Consider the following 20221-nt stretch of genomic DNA (forward strand, 5'->3'; position numbering starts at 1 on the left):
GGTAACCTCTTTTCTTTTTTCTGTCTGTATGAATTCACCCTATTCTAGGTACGTCATATAAGTGGAATCATGCAATATTTCTCTTGTTTCTGCTAATTTCAGTTAGCACAATTTTCAAGCTTCATCCGTGTTGTAGCATGTATCAAAATTTTATTCCTGCTGGGCACGGTGGCTCACACCTGTAACCCCAGCACTTTGGGAAGCTAAGATGGGTAGATTACCTGAAGTCAGGAGTTCGAGACCAGCCTGGCCAACATGGCGAAACCTTGTCTCTAACAAGAATATAAAAATTAGCCAGGTGCGGTGGTGGGTGCCTGTAATCCCAGCTACTCAGGAGGCTGAGGTGGGAGAACTGCTCGAACCTGAGAGGCAGAGGTTGCAGTGAGCTGAACTTGCACCATTGCACTTCAGCCTAGGCAACAGAGTGAGACTCTTTCTTAAAAAATAACAATAAAGATAAAAAATGTTATTCCTTTTGTGGCTGAATGTATTCCATTGTATGTCTAGAACGCAGTTTGTTTCTCCACTCGTCTATCAATGGACAGACACTCGGCTTGTTTCCACCTTTGGCTATTGTGAATAACACTGCCGTGAACATTGACGTGCAAGTATCTATTTGAGTCCCTGCTTTCAACTCTTTTAAATATATACCAAGGAGTGGAATTGTTGGGTCATATGGTAGTTCTATGTTTAACTTTGTGAGAAACCACCAAACTGTTTTCCACAGCCTGCTTCTAGCTTCTTAGCCAGCCTCTGCCTTGGCCTTCCTGAGCCCACCTTACCACCTGTGAACCCCAAATATCTGAGACAGGTCTCAGTAAATGTCATTATTTTGCCAAAGTTAAGGGCGTGCGTGTGTGACACAGCCTCAGAGGTCCTGGGAACATGTGCCCAAGGTGGTCGGGGCACAGCTTGGTTTTATACATTTTAGGGAGACACGAGACATCAATCAACATAAGTAAGATGGCCGGGCGCGGTGGCTCAAGCCTGTAATCCCAGCACTTTGGGAGGCCGAGACGGGCGGATCACGAGGTCAGGAGATCGAGACCATCCTGGCTAACACGGTGAAACCCCGTCTCTACTAAAAAATACAAAAAACTAGCCGGGCGAGGTGGTGGGCGCCTGTAGTCCCAGCTACTCGGCAGGCTGAGGCGGGAGAATGGCGTAAACCCGGGAGGCGGAGCTTGCAGTAAGCTGAGATCGCGCCACTGCACTCCAGCCTGGGCGACAGAGCGAGACTCCGTCTCAAAAAAAAAAAAACAAAACAAAACAAAAAAACATAAGTAAGATGAACATTGGTTCGCTTCTGAAAGGCAGGACGACTGGCAGTGAGGAGGGGACTTCCCAGTCATAAGGAGATAAGACACAAACAGCTGCATTATTCTGAGTTTCTGATTAGCCTTTCCAAAGGGGGCAATCAGATACTCATTCATCTCAGTGAGCAGAGGGATCACTTTGAATAGAATAGGAGGCAGGTTTGCCCTAAGCAATTCCCAGCTGGCTTTTCCCTTTGGCTTAGTGATTTTGGGGTCCCAATAATTAATTTCCTCTCACACACCCATGAGATCAGGACCTGACCAGGGGTCCTGCTCAGCTCCCCACCATCAGGGAGTCCACCCCCTACTCAGGAAGGCCTTTGCAGCCACCGCCCCCCTACACTGCCTTCGCTTAAGCTGTCCTCTGGAGTAGAGGCCCTGGCCAGGAGGGGAGAACGGGAAGCTGCATGGGTGGGCACCTACACTGGGTCCCAGGCTTCTCTCCCTGGTACCACCTCCTTCTGTTGATGCCTCTCTGTCTCCATAACCCCTGCACAGGCCTGGCACAGCACACTGATGAATGAATGAATGAATGCTGACATGTTCCCACTTCACCTCACCCCCTCACAGGACTGGGAGCTCATGGAGGGTAGGGCCCATGGCTTGTTCATCCCCACAAAGCCTGGTCTGAAAGGGAAATTCACAAACAAGAAAACGTTTGTGGGACCAAAGTGAATTAAAATGACTGAGAACTGAGAACAGATTGTTGGAGGAGTAGGGGGAAGGAGAACAAGAGAGAGAGAGAGAGTGGGGGAGAAAGAGGAACTCCAAGCCCTGCTCCTGAGAAGAAGCTAAGAAGAGGTGGCCTGGGTTCATGTCCCCTCCCCTTCCACCTCCTCATCTTCAGGGCTCCCTTGCAGAGAGGAGCAGCCCCCTTCTCACTTCTTCTCTCCCACCCAGAAAGGCCAGCTCTTCTCCTTTTTACCTGGAAATGGTTGGAGACTCATAGTTGAGGGAGGCAGTATTTTTGGAGGCAGGGACTTGGCCCAGAGCCAGCCGAGGTTCCCTGCCCCTGGCACACATGCCTAAGAGGCACAAACTCATCACAAATGCCAAGCACTTTCAGGGGTTTTCGTGTGTTACCTTTACTTACCACTGCCTAAGTGCCTACTGTGGAACAGGCCCTGCATAAATGCTTGACCTCACTTTATTTTCCTAAGGGCCTCTTATACATGAGGAAGCTGAGGCTCAGAGAGGTCTGATAGCTTGCCCAAAGTCCCCCGCTCACTTAATTACTGCAAAGGGTAGGATTTGGACAAGCAGCATCTGCAGCCAACGGCACTGGGTATCTCCTCCCCTCAGCTGCTGCAGGGCCTGAGGCGGTGCCCGGGTGCCCTAAGTCACCCTTCTCCTCCTGGCCAGGGCAGAGGGGACTCCTCAGGGCCCTCCCTCCACACCGGTTAATCTTAGCTTCTCTGGCTGTTGCTCCCTACTCTCCTGGGCATTTGGAAGTGACGCCCACAGGTGGCATACAGTGCCAGCTCTCTGGGGGCCAGAGCTAGGGGCACTCACTGAGCAGACCCCAGCTCCCATGCCCTCTCTTGGGACCAGAAGAAGGTGGGCAAGACTGGAAATGGGAATTCCAGGGAGCTTGAGGGAAAAGTAAGGAGTGTGCCCGAGTACCCCCATGTCAGGCACCATGCCAGGCACGCCGGACCCCCTCTCTGTCACTCCAACCCTCTCAGCTGGCAGTGAGGACCTCACAGGCAGAACAGGAGGAGAGCTAGATGGGCCAGAAGGCCCCAGTCCCTGGCACTCACACCCTCCCTCTCTCACGAAGCTGAGGGCCGAGGGAGGGGCCAGGTCTCCAGTCTGCCAGAAGCCCCTCCCCACCGCTAACAGAGCAAGCTGGGCACGGGAAACGTGAAGAGCCCAGGTCTAAGCCGGAGCCTGCAGTCTAGACATGAACATCCGTTTATGATTTTAAAAACAAAACTAAAACAAGGTTTTCGGACCCCACGACATGGCAAATGAGATGGCAAGGAATTATGTAACTTTCTGAAGAACCCAAATTGCTTTCAAGTTTTTTTGGAAACCATTTAGACCGTGCAGTTTTGCTTATTAAGCAAACCATGCAGATTAGTTTACAAATCCTGAGTAAGTAATCCCTCGTGACTCTGACATGCTCCTGGAAGCTGGTGCTGCAAAGACCCCCGCGGGGTGATGCAGTAGCTCATTCTTGCTCATTATCTGTAGTGTATTTGAAAATAATACTGTTGCCAGAAAAAGAGGGGTACGGATCCAGACCCCCAGGGACAGTTCCTGGGTCTTGTGCAGGAAAGAACTGGGAACAAGTCACAGAGCACACCGAAAGAAATAAATGCATTGGAAACTCCTTCGTTACAGAGTAGGGCATCCTCAGAAAGCAGGAGGAGGAACGCACCCTCCTTCGTTAGTGTTTCCACTTATAAGAAACAGGCCGGGCACAGTGGCTCACACCTGCTTTGGATAGCCAAGGTAGGCAGATTCCTTGAGCCCAGGAGTTCAAGACCAGCCTGGGCAACATGGTAAAGATCTGTTTCTACAAAAAATACAAAAAGTTATCCCGGCTTGGTGGTGAGCGGCTGTAGTCGCAGCTACTTGGGAGGCTGAAGTCGAAGGATCACCAGAGCCTCAGGAAGTCAAAGTTGCTGTGAGCCATGATGGTGCCACTACACTCCAAACTGCACTCCAGCCTGGGCAACAGAGTGAGACTGTCTCAAAAAAAAAAAAAAAAGTGTCAAGAGGGCTGTATTTTTAGAACATTTGGACATTCTGCCGGCTTGGTGGGAGATGTCCTGTATGGCCATAAATATTTTGGAGTTATAATTGGTGGTCAGCTTAGAATATGGCTATTTCCAAACCATAAGCATTAACCTCATAGGTGCCTTGTGAGTGCCCAGCTATTCACTTTAAGATGGAGTCACTCTTGTCATGTTTTATTAAACCAGAGGCCTAATAAGCAGGGGTTCCTCTAACAATACTAGGACTTTCTAGAAAAGGCTTCATGATTGAGACTTTCTCCCATAATTGTGTCTCCCAGCTATTTCCTAAAAGCATTTGTTCATTGGTTGTCTTTGTTCAACAGAACTGGGCATAAGGGTCCTTCCTGATACCCTCTGGAGTAGACAGCGTTCCCAAAGCCTTCCCAGACCAGAAGTGTGGGGTGGGCTGAGCCCCTTATGCTGAGTGTCCTTCAGCAAGTGGCTTCCCCTCCGAGTCCCCAGCTCCTCGTGTGCAGCCTGTGCACGTTACCAGTGAAAGCAGGCTTTGAGATCACACATGTGCTCGCATGTGGGAGGCCCTAATGTAAAAGCAGCTCCAGGCTTTCTCAGAGCCACACTGGAAAGGCCTCTGCTTCTGGGTTGACGTCTGTCCTGCCCCAGCTCCTCTGACGGCTGGGAAATCCTGCCTGTGCTGAGGGGTGTCTGGGGGGAAAGCATTATCAATTCTATTTTAGAGATGAAGGGATTGAGGCCAGGAGAGTGGAGCGATTCACTCAGGAAACACTCACGGACTGTCCTGCGTGCAGTGCCATGGGGACGCAGAGACACACCCGTCCGTCTGCAAATGGCTTCTGTGGTTGCGGCTGTTCTCACCTCCCGCCAAGAGACCTGCTCCGGCAGGGGCCAACTTTCCCTTGCCAAAAATCTTCCCTGGAAAATCTCTTTGTGAAGCTATGACCTTGCCTGTCCTCAGCCAAAGAGACAGTGGGAGAACATCAGCCACCCGGGAAGGGGGTAGGGGCAGAGGGCAGTCCAAGGGCCTGGTCCCACTGCAATGGCCTGGTACTCAAGGCAGGCAGGAAGGGAGGGAGGGTCCTAGGCAACCCCAAGGGGGTAGTGTCATCTCGCATGGCCACAGCCTTCCCCCCAGGAACTCCACAGCACCCTCCCCCCACAGGATTTCCATGGACCCCTCCAGCACCTAGGACTTAGATGTGCCCACCTACCCAGGGCTTCCACGCCTCCCCTAATCCCCAACACCCAGGGCTTCCCTCCCAAGGGGTTGGAAGCAGCAGGATGCTTTGGCCACTCAGAGCCTGTGTGCTTTGAATTCTTTCTCAAAATCCTTTTATAAATTTAGCCAAAGGAGCAATAACATAACCTTCCCATGGGAAGTACAAACACATCCAAGTTCATTCCCGTCTTTCTTTTTTTTTTTTTTTTTTTTTTTTGAGACGGAGTCTCGCTCTGCCGCCCAGGTTGGAGTACAGTGGCCGGATCTCAGCTCACTGCAAGCTCCGCCTCCCAGGTTTACGCCATTCTCCTGCCTCAGTCTCCCGAGTAGCTGGGACTACAGGCACCCGCCACCTCGCCCGGCTAGTTTTTTTTTGTATTTTTAGTAGAGACGAGGTTTCACCGTGTTAACCAGGATGGTCTCGATCTCCTGACCTCGTGATTCGCCCGTCTCGGCCTCCCAAAGTGCTGGGATTACAGGCTTGAGCCACCGCGCCTGGCCCATTCCCGTCTTTCAAGCCCAGAAAACAGCCATAGGCAGCCACCTCAATGGAAATGCCACCTCAATGGGATCCAACAGAACCCACGCCCAGGCAGCCCCAGGACATGTCTTTTTGGGGAGAACTCACCAGAGCTGCCAGGACAGAAGCCTCAGCAGCTAGTTCTCAGTGTCAAGCAAGGCTTCCAAATGCTGGGCACAGTGATGTGTCGCCAGTCATGGACAAAGTGAGCAAAATAAGGACAGTGTAGTGTCTTAAAGCCACTTCATCTAAAAATTAAAATAATAATAATAAACAGACAGTAAAATAGGCAAAGGTGACCAAGGAAAAAAATATGTAAAAATTCATAAACATTGAAATGGAGAATGGGGACAAAAATACAGATGCAGAGGGGGCATTTTGTTTTTTTTTCTGGAGACAGGGTCTCACTCTGTTACTCAGGTTGGAGTGCAGTGGTGCAATCCTAGCTCACTGTAGTCTTGAACTCCTGGGCTCAAGTGATCCTCCCACCTCAGCACCTTGAGTAGCTAAGACTACAGGTGAGTGCTACCACTCTGGGGGGTGAGGTGTAGAAGGGGAGTGTTAGCTATGTTGCTCAGGCTGGTCTCAAGCTCGTGGTCTCAAGCACTCCTCTCACCTTGGCATCCCAAAGTGCTGGGATTACAGGCATGAGCCACCACACCAAGCCAAAAATCTTTTTTTTGACACGGAGTCTCGCTCCATCACCCAAGCTGGAGTGCAGTAGCGCGACCTCGGCTCACTGCAACCTCTGCCTCCTGAGTTCAAGCGATTCTGCCTCAGCCTCCTGAGTAGCTGGAACTACAGGTGTGCACCACCATGACTGGCCAATTTTTATATTTTTAGTAGAGATGGGGTTTCACCATGTTGGCCAGGCTGATTTTTAACTCCTGACCTCAAGTGATCCTCCTCCCTCAGCCTCCCAAAATGCTAGGATTACAGGTGTGAGCCACCATGCCTGGCTTGAACATCTTGAAAAAGATTGCTGTCTATGTGTTACTCTAAGAAAATGTTGCCTTTTTTTTTTTTTTTTTTTTTTTTTTTACCAAAACTGACCCAAGGGAAAGTAAGAAGCCCGAAAAGACTAATAAACATAGAGGAAAAAAAGTTTATGAAAAATTCGTACCTAAAAAAAGACCAGTCCAATATTGAGTTCTATGAAAACTTCAAGCAACAGATGATCCACAAGTTATGTGAACAATTCCAAAATGTCGAAAAAGACAAAACCACCTAACACATGTATAAAGCTATCATAACCCTGACAACAAAGTTCAAAAGGATAACATGGTGAAAAAAACACTCATAAACATAGTCGCAAATATCCTAAATCAAATATTAGAAATTCAGTTTCAGCAATATGATAGAAGAAAACACCATGACCAAGTAATAAACATTTAAGTGTTGGGAGCAAGCCCCCCAAAATCTGGCCAGAAACTGGCCCCAAGACTGGCCATAAACAAAATCTCTGCAGCACTGTAACATGTTCATAATGGCCCTAATGCCCACGCTGGAAGGTTGTGGGTTTACGGGAATGAGGGCAAGGAACACCTGGCCTGCCCAGGGCGGGAAACCGCTTAAAGGCATTCTTAAGCCGCAAACAATTAGCATGAGTGATCTGTGTCTTAAGGGCATGTTCCTGCTGCAGTCAACTAAGTCCAACCTATTCCTTTAATTTGGCCCATCCCTTCGATTGCCATAAGGGATACTTTTAGTTAATTTAACATCTATAGATACAATGCTAATGACTGGTTTGCTGTTGATAAATATGTGGGTAAATCTCTGTTCAGGGCTCTCAGCTCTGAAGGCTGTGATACCCCTGATTCCCCACTTCACAATTCTATATTTCTGTGTGTGTGTCTTTAATTCCTCTAGCGCCGCTGGGTTAGGGTCTCAGCATTTAAGAATGTAGGCCGGGTGCGGTGGCTCACACCTATAATCCCAACACTTTGGGAGGCTGAGGCGGGCAGATCACCTGAGGTCAGGAGTTCGAGACCAGCCTGGCTAATACGGTGAAACCCTGTTTCTACTAAAAATACAAAAATTAACCAGGTGTGAGATACCTGCAGTCCCAGCTACTAGGGAGGCTGAGGCAGGAGAATAGTTTTAACCCAGGAGGCGGAGGTTGCAGTGAGTTGAGATCATACCACTGCACTCCAGCCTGGGTAACAAAGCGAGACTCCATCTCAAAAAAAAAAAAAAAGAATACAAAGCTTAGTCAACATTGAAAAATCTGCTAATGTACTTTTTTAAATTAACATATTAAAGGAGAAAATATATGACCACCTCAATAGATGTCAAGAAAACATTTTTAAAATTAAAAATCTATTTATAATTTTTTAAAATCTGCAAACCAGGAATAAAAGAAAATTTCTTTAATTTGACTATGTGCCTACTTGAAACCTAGATCAAAAATTACATTTAGTGGTGAAATATTCCCATTAGACATAGAAAGTATAAGAATGGTCACTATCCCAAATATTGTACAGAAGGTCTGGCCTTTATAACAAAAGACAAGAAAAGGAAATACTAATTATAAATATTAGAAATAAATTAAATAGTTATTATTTGCAGATAATATCATCACCTATCTCCAAAACCCAAGACAAGTTTTCAAAAACTTAGTTATTAAGTGAGTTCAAGAATATGGCCAAATTCAAACAAAAAGAAATATTTATTTTTTCCTACATGAGCATTAATTAGTCAATCAGAAACTATAATAGAAAAAAAACATAATTTCAGCCAGGCACGGTGGCTCACGCCTGTAATCCCAGCACTTTGGGAGGCCAAGACGGGCGGATCACGAGGTCAGGAGATCGAGACCATCCTGGCTAACACGGTGAAACCCTATCTCTACTAAAAATGCAAAAAAAAAAAAAATTAGCCAGGTGTGGTGGCGGGCGCCTGTGGTCCCAGCTACTCGGGAGGCTGAGGCAGGAGAATGGCGTGAACCCAGGAGGCGGAGCTTGCAGTGAGCCAAGATCATGCCACTACACTCCAGCCTGGGCGACAGAGCCAGACTCCGTTAAAAAAAAAAAAAAAAGAAAAAGAAAAAAACATAATTTCAAAAAATAAACAATTAATAAATTTCATGAGAAATAGGTATGACTTAAAAGAGGAGTATTAATAACTTTTATTATTAAAAGACACAAAAGAAACCTTAATAAACATAAGAAAAAACCTATTCTTTAATGGGAACACACAATATTATAAAAGTGCCCATTCTCCCTAAATTAGTCAATAAATTAAATGTAATTTCAATCAAAATACCAAGATGAGATTTTTAAATAGAAGTCCATATGTTGGTTCTAAAATCCATTTGGAAATGAAAGTACACTAGAACACTCCAGAAGTATAGAAGAATGAAAAAGAAAGAATGAATGAAAGAAGGAGAGAATGAGGATGGGAGACAGGAGGAAGAAAGAGCAAGAACTTGAAAAGACCTCCAAAAAATCAATGGCGAGAGCAGAGTACAGATATAGAAGATGTCTCCTTTGCAATGACAGAAAACCCAACCCAGCTCACAAAGGGATCTGGGTTGTCGGTTAAAAGTTTTGTGGGCATAGGGGTAACCTGGCTCTAGACATGATAGGATATGGACGCTTAAGGGCAACATCAGTTGCCTCAGCTCAATTCCATTGACCTTGTTGTGTTGGTTTCATTTTCATATTTGTTTTCACCTTGTGGCTGTATGACAACTGCAGCCATGTCTGGCCTCTCCCTTTAAGTTCCACAAGAATAGTTAAGACTATTCCAGTCACTCAGACATATGTCAGCGATAAGCTCTGATTGGGTGTAATTGGCTGGCTGAGCACATGGCCAGCCCTGGGCCAATGGCAGTGCCAAGACAATGAGATGCACAAATTGGCTCAAGCCTTGGTTCTTGTTCTCCTGGGGATGGGAAAAATCAGACATGGTTATCGGAAGGATGAATGGAGGCCAGGAGCAACAACAACCCTGTGTCTACTCTATGGACTCAGGTATAAGTGCTTATTTCACATATGATGAAAACCGTACTTCCAGTAGTAGGAAAATGTGACTACTCCATAAATAACGTACGCCAGCCTGGTGCAGTGGCACGTGCCTGTGGTCACAGCTACTTGGGAGGCTGAGGCAGGAGGATTGCTTGAGGCCAAGAGGTCGACACCAGCCTGAGCAACATGGCAAGATCCCATCTCTAAAATAATAATAACAAAAAATAATAAACGTGGGCCAACTGGATATCCATTTTGGAAAAAAAAAATTCACTATCTCATGTTATTCACAAAAAATTATTCCAGATGAATTAAAGCATTAAACATAAAAGACAACACTGTAGAAATATTCAAAGAAAACAGGAAAGAGATCTATAACCTTGGGTAGGGAAGGCCTGCTGACACAAGTCACAAAATACACCATGTGTAAATTTAACAACTTCTCTATGACAAAACACACTAAAAACGTTACAGGACCTGAGACAAACTGGGAGAAAGAACTGACTGTATATCTATCTACCTACCCACAGAACAAATTATACTAAAATTTCATGCCTGGTAATTTAAAAAAGACAATCTAGTAGAAAAACGGGCATATATGTAACAGAATAAATTCAAACGGCCAGTAAACATATGAAAGGATGTTCCAACCTCATTACTAATCTGGAAAAGTCAAGTTAAGATAAAAATAAAATACTTTTTTCTTATCAGATTGGCAAAAATTAAAAGGATTGGCGACCTCAAATGTTAAGGCGGGAATGGGGAAATGGATACTTTCATAAACTGTGAAAGGCCATGAGTGTGTAATTCAGCTTAGATGCCGTCAATTAGTTCAAAGAAAGAATGACAATGACTTTTGAAGGGAAAAGACACTGTGCAGGTTTGTTGATGGTGAGGTGGGCAGATGTGGGGAAAGGAAAGAATAGCCAAGAAGGGGTGCAAAGTGAAACTCAAAAGGCCCGTAGATAATCTACCAATATGACTCAGAGGACACAAGCCATTTCCCATTCTTGTGGCTGTTGAGGGGAACCTCTTGAAAGGACACAGCGATTTAAATAACATCAAGTCAGAGAACCACAAGAATTTGACGGAGGGCTTTCAAAGTCATCATGCTTTCCCCTCAGTCTCCTCCCCGAATCACCCCAGCCTGGGCACTCTTCCAGGATCCACCTTTCTTTGCCCCCAACCTGTCATCGAAAATGGCAGAGAGGATTCCCATATCCAGCCCTGAAATGAGCAAGGGCTTGGCATCAGACATGGGTACCTCTAGCTATAAAATAACAACTTGTGGTATTGTTGGAGGCTTGGACGAGATGATGACTGTAAAAGAAATCAGATATAATGCTTGACAAAGTAAGTAATCTAATAAAGGACATCATAAAATAAGCAAAGTTTACTGATCTGAAACTAGGTCAGCTCCAGCATAGACTGAGACACACAGGAATGGAGAGGATAGGCTCTGAGAGAGCATGTGTATCTAATGGTATTTTAAAGCTAAAAAATAAATGCAACATATATGATAAAGTTACCATCTTAACAAATCAATAGGAAAGAGGTCAAGTGTGGTGGCTCGCCCTCTAATCCCAACACTTTGGGAGACTGAGGTGGGAGAATCACTTGAGCCCAGAAGTTTGAGACAAGCTTGGCCAACATAGTGAGACCCCATCTCTAAAAAAATAAAAATTCAAAAATTAGCTGAGCATGGTGGCATGTGCCTATAGTTCCAGCTACTCTGGAGGCTGAGGTCGAAGGATCACTTGAGCCTAGGAGTTTGAGGGTTCAGTGAGTTATGATTGCACCACTGCACTCTAGCCTGGGTGACAAAGTAAGAATCTGTCCCAGAAGCAGCACAGAATTTAAAAAAGAAAAAGAAAAGAAAAGAAGGAGAAAGAGAAAGGGAGAAGAAAGAAAGAAAGAAAGAAAGAAAGAAAGAAAGAAAGAAAGAAAGAAAGAAAGAAAGAAAGAAAGAAAGAAAGAAAGAAAGAAAGAAAGAAAGAAAGAAAGAAAGAAAGAAAGAAAGAAAGAAAGAAAGGAAGGAAGAAAAGGAAGAGAAAGGAAGGAAAGCAAGCAAGAAAGGAGAAAGAAAAAGAAGAAAGAGGAAGAAAGAAAGAAAGAGAAAGAGAGAGGAAGGAAAGCAAGCAAGAAAGGAGAAAGAAGAAAGAGAAAGAAAAAGAAAAAGAAAGAAAGAAAGGAAAGGAAGGAAGGAAGGAGGGAAGGGAGGGAAAGAAGATGAAAGAAAGAAGGAAGGAAGGAAGGCAGGCAGGCAAACAAACACCTAAACGAAAAAGTCAGCAAAGGACATAAACAATTCATAAAAGAAAAAAAAAAAAAGGCCAATACACATGAAAAAAAAATCCACCTTCACTATTAGTTAAAAAGAAATAAAATTAAACAAATATGAGATTATATTCTGAGTCATAAAACTGTAGGCAGTGCTAGCAAGGCTGGGAATGAGCATGCCACTCACTGATAGCTGAGACTCTGAAACAGGGCATTTCTAAACGACAAACTGAAGGTACATGTGGAAAGCCTTCAAAATGAAGCTTCCCTTCATTTAGGAGATAACCAGAGGTTTGCACTTCCATCCACAGATTTGGAGGCACCAACCCAGACGGCTACAGCATCCTCCATCCACAGGGAAGATTAAGCAACAGTTCCCTGACCCATGGCCACCATCATGGACAGGACTGCTCCCTCTCTTGAGATGGCATAGAAGGGCAGGGCAAGAACCAGCTCTTAGTCTGCTGGAACTGTACCATGTGAAGCTGGAAACCAGGGTGGTCATTTTCACCAAGCAGGAGTGTCACAGCAGTGCTGGCCTTCAGAGACAAAGCAGGTGCCCAGAGAGGTTGAGACAAGGTGGAGGGTGGGTTGTTCCGGTCTGTGCAAGAAAGCTATCTGGGGAAACACCTGTGAAGAACAAAGGAGGAAATGGAAGGCAGCAGGAAGGGCCTTCAGACCACAGTGTGGGTCTAACACCCACAAAAAGAGAGAGGCAAAGAAGAGCCAGAGAAATAAAATAAAATTCTAAGCCCCTCAACTGACCAAATGGACCACTTTTTGGCCTAAGGGACCCCCAAGAAACCTTAAAAATGGAATTCCCGGCCATGATAGAACATGAGGTTGGACAGGCCTCATTATGCCCCCTCCCTCGCTAACCATTAGGCTTTCTTCTGTAAGGGTTAAACAGAAACCACTGCTTCACACTGGAACCAACCAACTGCCTAACACAGCCCCTCCCCTTTTGCAGCTTGACACACAACCACTAAGCATTCCTTCCTGATTAAAAAAAAAAAAAAAAAGCCACTGACCACAGAGTGGTTCTGGCCAGTCTACAGAAGCTGCACCCAGAGGGCCTTCATGTCCTCTGCTTCCCTTTTTAATGTAGAGGGCCTAACTGTAATACATTTAAATGTTAGGTCTCCACCCCATAGTGAACCTGGGACACATGTTACATGCATGTTACCTTACTACGAATGCCCTTGCCTCCCCTTTGTGAATATTTATTGCTGCTCCTATAACCTGTTGAATATGTGTATCTGGACACCCTGTTCAGCATAAATCCCTGTCTTGTTCTCCCCACCTTTGAAGTGTCTGTTTCTGGCTTCTGGCCAGAGGCTACGTTTCCCAGCCCGTCAGAATGACTACCCAGCAGGCAGCAACCCTTTATGAGAAATAAAGCTCTCCTTTCCAAATGTGTATGAACCTCATCCTTCCTCAGTAGACACAACAAGCCTGACACTGCAGAGTAGCTCTGGGCAACTCTTGGTCAGACCAAAGGGGAGGCTCCCAGCCAGGCTGCAGGATGGAGGGGCAGACACAGCCAGCTCTATATCCCTGCCCTGCTCAGTTAGCAGCCTGTGGGTGGAGTGTGCTAGATGGGGGACCAGGGCCTTGGCACGAACACTGTGTTGCATCCAGAGGTGCAATTGCTGGAAGGTGGTCCAACTGTTCTCTCTGCAGCAGCAGCAGGTTGTCCTGAGGGGAGAAGTGAGTGGTGCACCCCTATGGAGGACACAGAGGGAGCTTCCAGGGCTCCCTGGGCAGCCTCCTAGTCCCAGTCCCTGCTGCATTCCTGCCAGGGCCCTCTAATGGTTTCATATATATATTTACATATATATATTTACATATATATATTTACATATATATTTACATATATATTTACATATATATTTACATATATATATTTACACATATATCTATCTATCTATATATTTTTTTGAGATAAGAGTCTCTCTCTTTCACCCAGGTTGGAGTGCAGTGGTGCAATCTCAGCTCACTGCAACCTCTACTGCCCAGGTTCAAGCGATTCTCCTGCCTCAGTGTCCCGAGTAGCTGGGATTACAGGTGCCTGGCACTAATTTTTATGTTTTTAGTAGAGACAGGGTTTCACCATCTTGGCCAGGTTGGTCTTGAACTCCTGACCTCGTGATTCCACCCACCTCAGCCTCTCAAAGTGCTGGGATTACAGGTGTGAGCCACCACGCCCGGCAGTCATATTTTTTACACTCTCCCTCTTTGCTTAAGCTAGCTGGGGCTATTTTCTGTAACATGTCACCCAAAGGGGTCTAATTATTACCTGCACAAAGATTTGTGTTTGAAGACATTATTTGAAGTATTGTTATAAGTTTTAACATTAAAAACCCCAGTGCAAGTCTATATATCTTGCTAGAGGTTTGAATTACACAGGTGTATGCATTTGCAAAAACTCATCAAATGGGCTGGGCGCAGTGGCATATGCCTGTAATCTCAGCACTTTAGGAGGCTGAGCTGGAGCTGGATGGATCATTTGAGGTCAGGAGTTCGAGACCAGCCTGGCCAACATGGTGAAAACTGCCTCTACTAAAAATACAAAAATTGTAAGTAAGATTGGCCAGGTCCAGGTGCATTCTGCCTCTGCACAGTGAATAAATCATGATGACATGGGTTTTGCAAAAGAGAAAGATTTATTTGCAAGAGCAATACATGAGGAGGTGAGAGAACAGCTCTGAAAACCACCCCCACCCAACCCCTGAGGATAAAGGTTATGGATATTTACAGGTAGGGGAAGTGGGATGTTCTAAATCATGGGGAAAGGTGATGGGCATTGGGAAAAAATGAAGTCACAGGTTCCTCCTGAGCAAGGGTAGTCAGGCTTCAAGGCACTTCATAGGGTGCATGAACAAAAATGGCAGCATTTGCATGATCTGAGGGTGGAGTTGTCAGCCCTCTGACATCAAAAGGCCACCCCTTGGGCACTTGGGCAGTCTCGGGTGAAGGATCGGGGTCTCAGCTAGTTTGAACTGGACAGGCGCTGGCCAAGTTCCTAAAAAACAACTGAAGTGAACATTACCATGGTGACCCAGGAATGTTATCTATAAAGTAGCCAGTGACGATTAAGTTCCAGTGTTCAGCGGCGAGGCCTTCAGCTACCACGGCCTTCAACTTCATAGAAAAAGCTTGGGAGGGGGAGAATAAAAGAAGCAAGCCAAAGCAAGCAGGGTAGGTAGACCTGATGGAATCAGCCCGTTTTCAATGTTGTGTGTAAAGAACTTAGCGCAGGCCTCAGCACACAGTCAGTGCCCAACAGACCCTGGCATCTGCCCTGCCCTCCTTTAGGCCAAGGTGGAAAGGGAGAAGTGCTTTTTCTCCTTTTCCCTTAGGCTGCCTAGAGGCAAGAGGGGCAAGGATCAGTCTGCTATTGCAAAGGAAGGGACACCATCCAGAGAAGGCAGTGACTGGCCAAGGTCCTCAGCAAGCTCTAGAATTAAAGTCAGTCTGGAGCTTCCTGTCCCAAACCTGCTGTCCTGGGCAATGCAAAGGAGGCAGGTTTTCTGGAAGCCAGGTCGTCTGCCCTAACCCAACTGCAACACATTTATGGAAATGCCAGCTACACTCTCCCAGGCCCGATGTGCCAAGCGTTCTCCTGCTGTTGGCTTCCTCTGGGAAACCACCAAGTTAACCTTCCCAATGACTCTCCCTGGCCCACCAACCCCACCTCTGCTCTCATCATTGGATAATTCTGCATGGCTTCCCCCAAGAAATACTAAGAAATGCCTTCATCCCTCTTACTGGCTCCTCTAATGCCAGAGGACAGCTGAGCTGAGGTGCTGCATTCTGAGAGCCAGTGGTGCCCTCTGCCCCGACCCCTGCCATCAGTCATGAGTAATGTCACTTCCATACCACTAACTCAGATACTCCTCAGCTGGACTCTTCTGCTGCAGGACTCCTAATAACATACCCACAGAACAAGATAATTTCTGCCGTGAGCACCTGCTGTGCCTAAGGCTCAGCGATAGGAACTTCACAGCCATAAACTCTGATCCTTCCACTTACCCTACAAAATAAGCATTTTCTTTCTTTCTTTCTCTTTTTCTTTCCTTTCTTTTTTTCTTTTTCTTTCTTTTCTTTCTTTCTCTCTCTCTTTCTTCTTTCTTTCTTTTTTTTTGAGATGGAGTCTCACTCTGTCGCCCAGGCTGGAGTGCAGTGGCATGATCTTCACTCACTGCAACCTCTGCCTCCCAGGTTCAAGTGATTCTCCTGCCTCAACCTCCTGAGTAGCAGGGATTACAGGCACCCACCACCATGCCCAGCTAATTTTTGTAGTTTTAGTAGAGATAGGGTTTCACCATGTTGTCCAGGCTGGCCTTGAACTCTTGACCTTAGGTGATTCACCGACCTCGGCCTCCCAAAGTGCTGGGATTACAGGCATGAGCCACCACATCTGGCCCAAAATAAGCATTTTAATCCCACTTACAGTTGAGGACATTGTGTCTCAGAGAGGCAGTGTGATTTACCCAAGCTCTTTTGAACTACTTCACTGTGGGGATGGATGCTGAAACCACGCTTGCTGGCTGAGCAGGAAGGGGTGTGTGTAGCACATAGTATTAGGTGGCCAGAGAAGCAGGCGGGGATGCCACACAGCCTGGGACAGCACAGAGAGGAGAAAGGCCCAAACACCCACGGGGCTGCATGGGTCACAATGATACCTTTTAAAACCAGAGCCGAGGGAGTAGGAGTGAGAACAGGGAGGGAGATAAAGATACTGGCTGAATTTTCACAACTAGTGGATGGTTACACTGTACTTGGGTGAATAAAGGATGAACAGCTTTTTGTAAGAGAAAACCAGTTACAATACATGTGTGCCAATTCTGCAGATACAGTTTGATGTTTCTTTACTGAACACCACAGGAAAGGACCAGGCAGGCGATGGCCAGTGGGCAGCTTCATTCTTCCTGTTCATCCAAAACCAGTTCTTGTGACAAGTAGAGAAACCAAAGGCCTTTTGTGGATGGGCCCTTCTCAGGGTCTGGCCAGATCTGAAGACTGGCTAAAGGATGGGAGGGAAGGTGCAGAGATTGTGAAGAGCTCAGACCTTCAGTGCTATATGGTTTCGGGGTGTGGTGGTCCCACCCAACACCAAAGGCCCTCGGCTCCCCCTCGGTCCACAGCATTGCTGGTTCCTTATTCTAGAAACTCCGGAAGAAGCCGGGCGCGGTGGCTCAAGCCTGTAATCCCAGCACTTTGGGAGGCTGAGACGGGCGGATCACAAGGTCAGGAGATCGAGACCATCCTGGCTAACATGGTGAAACCCCGTCTCTACTAAAAAATACAAAAAACTAGCCGGGCGAGGTGGCGGCCGCCTGTGGTCCCAGCTACTCCGGAGGCTGAGGCAGGAGAATGGCGTAAACCCGGGAGGCGGAGCTTGCAGTGAGCTGAGATCCGGCCACTGCACTCCAGCCTGGGCGACAGAGCCAGACTCAGTCTCAAAAAAAAAAAAAAAAAAAAAGAAACTCCGGAAGAGAGGGAAGTGGGGTCCTGGGTGGTTCTGGCCTATCACACTGCCACTGTTCAAACCCTGCCCTGCCCTAGCTCTCACACCTGGCGAAAATGATTTGTTCATTCTCTCTTGTCCCTGCAATGCCACCAGCTCCTGGAAGGCAGGCTGTCCCTGTCCACAGCTCCATGGTGCCTGGCATGGTGCCTACTTTGTGTAGATGCCCAATTTTGCAGTGATCTGCTGCATCACTGCCCACAGCCCATATGCACAGACCTCCCCCTTGCACAAGTCCCCTTATACACAGAACACTAAGGGCACTCAACACCACACTCAGGGGTGTGTGTCCCGGGTGGACCCAGCTGATGCCCACCTAGTCTGGGCAAACTGGTGTGACAGGACCCCCAGAAGATTGAGGGGCTTCCAGGAAAGAACATGTCTTAAGGGAGTGGGAGCCAGGCATATCAAGGCTGCTAGCTGGGGTACCGGGTCTCCACCAGGGCAGCAGGGAAGACAGGGTGGAGGCTCAACCAGGGACCTGCGCAAATCCTTGGTTGAAAGTAGGCACAGACCCAAGGTCTCGTCCCACCTGACACCGCCCAGCATGGGCACCTGAAATGGGGGTGGGGGTGGGGTCAGGGTTGTCTGAAACCCTGGAAGCAGTGAGGATGCCACATGACAGTGACCACATGTGTAGGTCAATGGGGGACTCCTGAGCACTCACAGGGCTTGGAGAGAGAGACTGGGCAAAGTCAGCTAAAACTGATTGTATACTCACAAGCACTGTCAGGCACTGTCCTAAAGGTTAGATGTGTATTAATTCATTTTTTATTATATAATTCAGCAATATGTACTGGTATTTAAGAAAGAGACATAACAAAGGATGTAACAAAACATCACTAGTGGCCGGGCACAGTGGCTGATGCCTGTAATCCCAGCACTTTGGGAGGCCAAGGCAGGTGGATCACCTGAGTTCAGGAGTTTGAGACCAGTCTGGCCAACATGGCGAAACCTTGTCTCTATTAAAAATGCAAAAATTAGCTGGGCGTGGTGGTGCATGCCTAAAATCCCAGCTACTTGGGAGGCTGAGGCAGGAGAATCGCTTGAACCCAGGAGGCGAAGGTTGCAGTGAGCCGAGATCGCGCCACTGGACTCCAGCCTGGGCAACAGAAAAAGACTTTGTCTTTAAAAAAAAAAAAAAAAAGAAAAAAAGAAAAAAAAAAGAAAAAAATTGCTAGTTTAGATTAACACAGAGGAAATATCAGACTAAATGGTACTTTCTTAAAATGAGCTGATAAGTAAAAGTTGTGTATGTTTATGGTGTATAAAAGGATGTCTTGTGGTATATATACATTGTGAAGTGGCTAAGTCAGGATATTTAACATGTGCCTTACCTCACACTTATCATTTGGTGACACATAGCTACCAAGTTACGAGAACACTTAAAATCTACTCTCAGCAAATTTCAAATACACAACACTGTTATCAACTGTAGGAAACATGATATACAATAGATCCCTTGATCTTACTCTTAACTGAAATGTTGTGATCTTTGACCAACATCTCCCCAACCTCACCCCATTCCACCCCAGCGTCTGGTAACCACCATTTTACTCTGAGTTGGATTTTTTTAGACTCCACATATGGGATCATGTGATATTTGTCTTTTTGTGCCTGGCTTATTTCACTTAGGATAGTGTTCCCCAGGTTCACTCGTGTTGTCACAAATGACAGGATTTCTTTCTTTTTTTGAGACTGAGTTTTGCTCCATGGCCCAGGCTGGAGTGCAATGGCGCGATCTCAGCTCACTGCAACCTCCACCTCCCGGGTTCAAGCGATTCTCCTGCCTCAGCCTCCTGAGTAGCTGGGATTACAGGCGCTCGCCACATCTGGCTAATTTTTGTATTTTAAGTGGAGATGGGGTTTCACCATATTGAGCAGGTTGCTCTCGAACTCCTGACCTCAAGTGATCCACTCACCTCGGCCTCCAGAAGTGCTGGGATTATTAAAGGCGCGAGCCATTGCGCCTGGCCAGGATTTCCTTTTTAAAGGCAGAATAGTGTCCCACTGTATACAGACCACATTTTTTTTATCCATTCATCCACTGATGGACACACTGGTCGAATGTCTCGCTACTGTGAATAGCGCTGCAGTGAACATGGGGTGCAGACACCTCTCAGACACAGATTCCATTTCCTTTGCATGTGTACCCAGGAGTGGGATGGCTGGATCATACATAGTCCTATTTTTGGTTTTCTGAGGAACCCCCCCAGTGTCTTCCAGAACGTGTGTACTAACCGACAATGCCACCAACAGGGTGCGAGGGTTACCTGTCTCCACATCCTCGCCAACACTTCTCTTCCATCTTTTCCTACAGCCATCCTAACAGGTGTAAGGTGGTTTCCAGTGGCCTTTCCCTGGTGATTAGTGATACTGAACATTTCTTTCACATGCCTGTGGGTCATTTATGTGTGTTCTTTTGAGTTACTTTTTTACTATTGTATTGTTTGGGTTTCCTTTGGATTTGGGATATTAACCCCTTATCAGATGGATGGTTTGCAAATGCCGTCTCCCATTCGGCAGGCTCCCTAACTCTGCTGATTGCTCCTTTGCTGGGCTGGGTTCACTCATTTAACAAGAGGGCTGAGACGATGCTGACCAGCAGGAGCCACTGAAATGTGGGTCAGTGCCACTCATGTCATTGCTAAGCGCCCTCCCACAG

At 46.6% G+C, this 20221-nt stretch overlaps 2 protein-coding genes across 2 annotated transcripts in view; both read left to right on the forward strand.

Moving 5' to 3' along the window:
• SAR1A (secretion associated Ras related GTPase 1A) overlaps positions 1-20221 on the forward strand; it is a 537387-nt gene that overhangs the window by 97568 nt on the left and 419598 nt on the right. The window lies entirely within an intron of this gene.
• Positions 1-20221, forward strand: part of PPA1 (inorganic pyrophosphatase 1) — a 478362-nt gene that overhangs the window by 88631 nt on the left and 369510 nt on the right. The gene's annotated exons all lie outside the window — the stretch shown is intronic.

The sequence above is a fragment of the Macaca thibetana genome, chromosome 9, assembly GCF_024542745.1.
Source record: "Macaca thibetana thibetana isolate TM-01 chromosome 9, ASM2454274v1, whole genome shotgun sequence".
Classification (NCBI taxonomy): Eukaryota; Metazoa; Chordata; class Mammalia; order Primates; family Cercopithecidae; genus Macaca; species Macaca thibetana.